The 7,947-nt window shown below is 35.5% G+C and overlaps 1 pseudogene; it reads right to left on the reverse strand.

Moving 5' to 3' along the window:
- The window catches only part of LOC118622406, a 49,119-nt pseudogene extending 41,897 nt beyond the window's left edge, over positions 1-7,222 (reverse strand).
- Between the last annotated feature and the right edge of the window lie 725 nt (positions 7,223-7,947).

The raw sequence follows: 7,947 nt of genomic DNA on the forward strand, positions 1-7,947 counted from the left end.
AACTTGCCAGAAAAAAGGGAAAGAAAATATTTTTGTATACCTCAATTATTAATGCACTCATTCATTCAGGGCGTATCTATTGACAGCCATTTCATGCCAGAAACTTCAAATTGATAATATATCAAGGAGGATATCAATAAAGTTCTAAGTGGATTATTATTTTTTTGTTTTTTAAAAAATCTCCTCTACATTCTTTTTTCTAGTCTCATACCCCATGGTCATGATCGTTTGCCTTTGCTCTTTTAGTTTGCGGTATCTGGACACTCTCCAAATATCTGAAAAGAAAAGAATACCAAGGGATTATGTCGTTCATTGGCCAAGTCATTGATATGCCTCACCTCACACTCATGCCTCTCGAAATTATTTTCTACCTAACAATCTTACCAACAGTATTTGTGTTTATGGCTAATGATTCTTTTTAAATATATTAAAAATACTTAATGAGACTCCTTTCTGCAAAATAAAATTTAGGCTGTGATGACAGAATACAGGCACAGATCTTAGATTTGCTGACCATGGGTGAATTTAAATTATTACATGACCCACATTTCATTCTAGATTCTTTAAGTTCATTCCGTGTGTTTATTTAAGGCATCACTTTCCATATCGCCTAGCAATTTATTTGTTCAATAAGGATGTGAGTGCCCAGTCCAGGTTCTAGCTGACTGACTAGTCAGTATAGGCTGATTATATTTTTTTAGTTGAGGCCTAAAATTATAATCTGTGCTGAATAATAGAATGCACTAACATTGTACAAATAGAATGTAAAGAGAAAAATTACATGTTTAAAACTAATTAAGAGTACTTAACAACGTGCTTAAAATGTTTTATGAATAAAATTATTCATAACAGAACAATTTCAAGTAGCACCTAATTTTTTAAATGTATTGGTTTTCAATTTAATACATCTAAAAATATTTTTTAATGGAGACCATCAATGTATGTATGCAATGCTAATGTTTTCTCTGCACTCAGTACTCTTCTCAGAACTTCAGATACATTGCCGTGGCAGGTTTGGCTCAGCTGTTAGAGCGTCAGCCTGTGGTCCAGAGAACTTCAGATACATCAGTGACCAAAAAACCAAAATTCTTGCTTCTTGGAGCTCGTACTTTAGCCATAGTAGATGGATAATAAATGTGATGATTAAATGATAGCTATATAAAAAGTTGATAAATACCATAGGAAAACAACCAAAGAAAATAGTCTTACATAAAGAAGATCAGGAGATTTTGGAATGGAGATTTTAATATGGAGAAATGGAGAAATTTAACTATTATAAATATATGAATGAGTACTTTAAACACAGATATGAAGTCCTTGGTTTTTTCTACCTTTCCTTAGTAAACAGATTTTCCTCTCATTCTTCATGGATGTCTTCAGAAACTTATCTCCCTTTATTTGGGATTATATTCCCCCATATGCTGCTCATTGAAACATGTTACTCAGGACTGCACACCCCAGGAAGTATAATGGACAGCATTTCCCTTCTTATAATCCCCCCAATTTAGGTCAGCTTTATCTCATATTTTATTAAAATTAAAGAATCATAAAATATAATTCATATGTTGACTCTAAGTGAATGCCTCTACTTTACCTCCGTTCTTCTCTGTTTTCTAGTGTATTCGTTCCTCATTCATATACGTACATTGTCCACGGATTATTACAACTCCATCTACAGCAATGCAGCATTCCTCTGAGGCCCTCTCCCTTCCAGAAAAAAACAGAAGGACCTCCAAACACCAACATGGACATGTAAAGCATGATCTCACCAACATGGACATGTAAAGCATGATCTTTTTTGTTTTTCTTACCAGTTATTTACTGCCTAACACAAATGAAATGGTAATTTCAGAATCTCTGTGACAGAAATGCTGCTGTATATGGGACACAGGAAGGCTTACTCTCCATAATTAATGATATATATATATATATATATATAATTATATGTATATAATTTATGCAATGTATTATGTAATACTTCTCAGTATTATTTAAGCTATTTTATAAATTGGTGGGTAATGAAACAATTCATAACCCAGATCTATTCTTTTAGCTACTAGAATTAAAAACAAAAATGGTGAATTTCTGACACCTTGTTAAAAGAACCATCTTTTTTTGAACAATATCATTTAGGATAAACCTGATCTACAAAAGGGTTGGTGAGAGTTAATACTCTACAGCCGCACTGCCATCTACTAGAGGAGGATGAGAAAAAAGTCAGATATTTATTTGCATCCATTCAGCTTTGTTGTTCTGGTAGTGGAGGGTGTTTTTTTTTTGTTGTTTTTTTTTAAATAAAACACAACACAGTTATGTGTCATTTAGTGACAGGTAAATGTTCTGAAAAGTGCAATGTTACATGATTTTTTATAGTGCAAACATCAAAGAGTGCACTTCTATAAATCAGGATGGAGAGCCTCCTGCACACCTTGGCTACATGGCACAGCCATGGCTCCTGGGTTACACACCTGTACAGCTACTGTACTGAACATTGCAGGCAACTGTAGCAAAGCGGTGTTTGTACATTTAAACAGAAAAGTTACAGTAAAAGATGCTCTACAGTAATTTTATACCTTTGGCAGCACAATAGATTTGTTTATACCAGCATCACCACAAACATGTGAGTAATGAATTGCTTTACTACATTATAATAGCTATGATGTCACAAGGTGTCTAGAGTTATTCACCATCATATATGCGGTCTGTGATTGACTGCAACACTTTTTATGCAGCACATAACTGTATACTTTATCTTTATGATCCTTAAATTATTTAAAAATAGTATTTTTGTCCCAGCCAGTGTGGCTTAGTGAATTGAGTGTCTTCCCATGGACTGAGAGGTCCTGGTTAGATTCCCGGTCAGGACACATGCCCGGTTGCAGGCTGGATCCCTGGAACAGGGCGTGCAGGAGGCAGGTGACTGATGTTTCTCTTTCATGGAGATGTTTCTCTCTTTCTCTTTTCTTTCCTTGTTCTGTAAAAAAAAAAAAAAAAAAAAAAAAAAAATAAAAACACATTTTAAAAACTAGCTTTTTTGCTTCGATGACAATTCATGAACAAGCGATATTATGAAGTTTCAAATTGTATCCTTAGATTTTTTTTTTTTTAAGTTAGAATTAATAACACTCCAGGCACACTAATGCTTGTCTATCTGCTGCTCAGCAACAATGACGCTCCTTGTCACCATCCCACTAGCATTTTACTTCAAATACAAAGGTTTTACTGAGAAAAATTAAGGCAAAGTAATCACTCTCACCCAATTTCACGATATTCTTGAGAAAATCTAGACAGGCAAACAGTTCTTTCAGCATCCACTAAGTAATTTTGTAAATATATGATGGACACTTATGCTCCAATTTTGAGGGGTAGCTAAGATATTAGTAATGTATATTATATGAGGAATGTACACTCAAATAAGCAGTCAAATAATAACATTCTGTTCATATCGGTTGTTTTATTTTTAAAACCATAATATATTTTGCTACCTGTCATCATATTTAATTTCAGAAGTAGCATGTGAACAATTGGGCCAGCATCATCTCATGCATAATATTTTAATATATAATAGTATTCATTAAAGTAACCAGATAATGTTAGTCAGATATAACAAGTTGCTAGTATTCACAGCCATAAATGTAAATGTGGCATTAGTAAGTGTGGAAAAAGCCAATGAAACAATCTATGAATATGCAAAAATTATAATGGTGATAATTTTTAAAGTTTTGATTAGGATTGCATATGAAAGGATCTTTACTTTTAGTACATAGAACCCTCAGATTATTATTATTATTATTTTTTTTTGGTACGAGCCCCTAGCGGGAATCAAACCCAGGACTCTCTGGTCCGCAGGCCGACTCTCCAACCTCTAAGCCAAACCAGCCAAGGCTCAGACTATTATTATTCCTTAAATTTTTGATACTTGAAAAAGAAAAATTGATACTTGAACATACCCATTCTTAAAAAGTTTCAAATTAAAATTGGAAAGATAATTTTCCAAACACTACATAACTTTGGGTTGTGGATGGCCACAGATAAGCTCTCCTGTAGGGATGTGTTTGTATTGGCTTAACACTGCCTGTGGCCAGGGGCTTCAGTATGCAATCTTTCCATTCTGTTCTAGAAAAATAAGATATGTACAGTCCTTAAAGCATGTTAATTTTAATATATTTTTAATTTGACAGCTTGAAAATATTGCTAGGAAGCAATAAAGGTTTTATCATTCCTTTCTAACACCGCATCCCATCCCCTTTTTTAAGTTAATGCCGACAAAGTTGTATCTCTACTGCACATCAAATGTTAATTCTCCTATGTTATATTTTAGTTTTTATTTTTTAATTGATTTTTAGAGAGAGAGGAAGGGAGAGGGAGAGAGAGAGAGAGAAAAATCTATGAGAGAGAATGTTGATTGGCTGCCTCCTGCATGCCTCCCACTGGGGATCGGGCCCACAACCTGGGCATGTGCCCTGACCAGGAATCAAACCGGCAACCTCTTGGTGCATAGGTGGATGCTCAACCACTGAGCTGCACTGGCTGGGCTCCTACATTATATTTTAAACAATAATATCCAAACTTTGTAAAGAATCCCTTAAGTGATCCACAAACATTCTACGCATAGTCCAAAAATTACCTGAAAAGTACAGTACATTTTTTAGCTTTCTGTAGAAAAAGAGATCCATTTCATTGACTCTTAATACACTTTGCGAAAGACCCATTAATAATATACTAAAGGTTAGTAAGTGTTATTAAATGTCAATATCCACAAATTTAAATCTGTGTGCCACTGAAATGTATATCAAAATATTTTTTGCTATGGTATCTGACCACCACACAATGTTTGGAAATATTGAAAAACAGTACATGTCCATACATGTGATCATAATAGAATTTCTATTCTAACTAAGGGATAGCCCCCTATATTTGTCTTGAGTTAGATGTAGTTTATAACCTTGTTTTAAATAAGAAAGCAATTTATTAGCATGATATTGAATAGCTCATAGAGTCACCGGCAGCATGAGAAGCCAGACTTAGAAAAGGACAAAGCCAAGTTATCTCAGGTTAAAGGCACCATAAATATTTGATATTTTAAGCAAAGTGTTGTCATTGAAATGATCACCTCTAATTATTGTTGTGCTTTTGTGTAACTCTACTACAGATTGCTAGTTTCATATCCAGTAGCTTTTTTCTCAGCCTTAGCAATAGACTGATTTTTTGCTGAAAATCTTCACACCTGAAATACCATGCTGGCATCCTGATCTCAGACTTTCAACCTCCAGAACTGTGAAAAATAAATTGTTATCATGTATAAGCCCCTCAGTCTGTGGTATTTTGTAATAGCAGCCTGAATAGACTCAGACACACATTTTTCCTTCTTTCCTCCTTAGAAATGAATGGAAGATCAGTTCCTTCAAATTATGGTCTTTCTCCTTGAAATTAAATTGTGTGGTTCTGGTCAGTCTTTAGGGCAGATAAGCTTGTGTCGGTGAGCTTCCCAAGAAGGACAGAGATGTTGTCATGTCTTCGATGAATGCATCGAAGGCACAGTCCCCCCAGAGACTGCGTCTCACCCTCTGGTGTCATCTAAATGTCCCACCCCAACAGCTCCAGCTTGAACTGGGAACTCTGCGGCTGCTGCCACAGCTACAACCAGCATGTTGCTGGTCTGTTTAAGCGTGATAAAGGCAACAAACCTTAAACACCCTTAAAAGTAATTTCCTTCTGAAGTACACAAACTTTGAAAGAGGCATAAACGTTTAGAGGTCACAATTGTTTTGTTTCTAGAAAGAATTTAAATCTTACCTGAATCAGTGCATGTTAGCATGTATGGTCCAATTAGCCTGAGTATATTTATTTTACAGCGATAGTTCTAGGTGGATTGGAAGCAGCAGAATTCAGCACTCTGTAAGGTTTTTAAATCACCTCAGTCACCTACAGAAGCTATAATTTGTTCATAACAAAAAAGTACTAGTGAGAAATAGACCTCTGTCATGTACCTCACCTAAACTATTAAGCAGAAATTCACTCTACAGTAAATTCCTTTTTTTAAATGGTTTATCTTACACAGTTGTTGTTTTTTTTTGTTGTTTTTTTTTTTAAATAAGTGTAGCATATTCTTAGGGACCCTAATATTCTGTTTATTCTGTTTACTAATCATACATTTGTTGCTGCTGTTGTTTTCCATTTTTCGGCTTTGATTTAGCTTCCACATTAGACAATATTCTATTCCTGGAGTATTTCAAAGCTTGAATTGAATAGACATTTATTTTCTTTTAATTGGGTAAACTTAAATGCCATGAGAACATTTTCTCACAATGCTGATATCCAGCATTACAAAAGCTATTATACAATGTCATTGTCTGGCAACAACTGGCACCTACCCCATACAATAGCCTTCATGCATCCAGTCTCCCAGCCTTCATGCAGTGGTTTAAAAGCTGAATTCAATTATCTTTCATTGCTGTCCTTTTTGGGGGAAATTTTGTCTGTGCAACTTTCAGTTAAGAAATATTTTGCAGTTGTAGTGATTACATTAATTTGCATAAATGTTAATCTGTTAGACAAAGATACCCAGGATATAATGGTTTATGCAAAACATATCCTTTTTATTAATAATCTACTGCAGAATCCAGCAAAGCTTTTTTTCTGTAAAGAACATGTGGTCTTTGTTATTACCACCCAACTCTGCTGTTGTAGCGTAAAAGTAACAGTAACAATAAATAAGTGAATGAAAATGTCTGTGCTCCAGTAACACTTCCTTTACAAAAAACAGCCTGGGAACTGTAATTTCTTTCCCCTTGATCTATCAGGGGTGGTGAACGTCGGGCCCGAAGGCCATCTCCACAAAATCAATACCAGCTAACATCACACTCCTCACCAAATTAGCCTGACCAAATATAGCAGGATAATTTTTAAGTTGCTAATTGTGTATGGCCCTCAGATGATGTTATAAACATCCAAATGGCCCTTGACAAAGAAAAGGTTCCCTGAAAGGAAGCAATGCAGGGCTGGTAGGCAGCTCTGTCGTGCTTATTTCAAGGGTTTGCAGTCTCTTCATCACCATATCTCAGCAGATGACCCAAGTACTTAATCTATAGCAGGGAAGGGAGGAGAAGAAAGTCCTGGGAAATAGTCTGTTAGAAAACTGCGGTGTTCATTCACTTACCCATAGTTCATTTCTAGCCAGTGATCCAAAAGAATGAGATTCTAGCTGGGCACTCAAGGGCATGAGTCAAGATCAGTGATTCTATTCTAAAAGAAAGAATTGAGCCCTGGTCGGTTTGGCTCAGCGGTTGGAGTGTCGGTCTGTGGACCAGAGAGTCCCGTGTTCGGTTCCTGTGAGGGGCGCATACCAAAAAAATAATAAAATAAAATAATAAATAAAAGAAAAAAATTGAGCCATGGATATGGGAATGCTGCTATCAATTTCCACCGTATCCATGACTTCTCCACCTTGACCACACAAATTCCTTCCCTGAGATGAAAATCTAGTCTCATTCAGCTACTGCATACAATCGCAAATCCTCGAATCTGCGCAAAGCGTAGTCTTCCTTCTTGCTTTAGGCCTAACTATGACATGGCTCTTTGTAATCCAGCAAACTGTAACCTAGTAAATTATCTTTCTCCTATTCCAATTTAATATTCAAAAAAGGAATATGATCAGAAAAGCCACCCATAAACACTCTCACAGAAATACTTAGAAAAAATGATTGGTCAAATGTCTGGACAACTCTTGACCCAGCCAATTTGCCAACTCTTGACCCAGCCAATTTGCCACATAAAATTAACAATTGGAAGTTTTCATTTGTATTTCTTCTTTTGAGTCATGGATCCTGTAGGTATGTATGGCAATGATACACTTTTAAATGTATTGAGCTTCATTTTTGATGCAGCATATGCTCAATAGTAGTGACCAAACCATGTATAAAGGACAAAAATTAAACCTGCATTTGT

The sequence above is a fragment of the Molossus molossus genome, unplaced genomic scaffold (genome assembly GCF_014108415.1).
Source record: "Molossus molossus isolate mMolMol1 unplaced genomic scaffold, mMolMol1.p scaffold_m16_p_9, whole genome shotgun sequence".
NCBI classification, from domain to species: domain Eukaryota; kingdom Metazoa; phylum Chordata; class Mammalia; order Chiroptera; family Molossidae; genus Molossus; species Molossus molossus.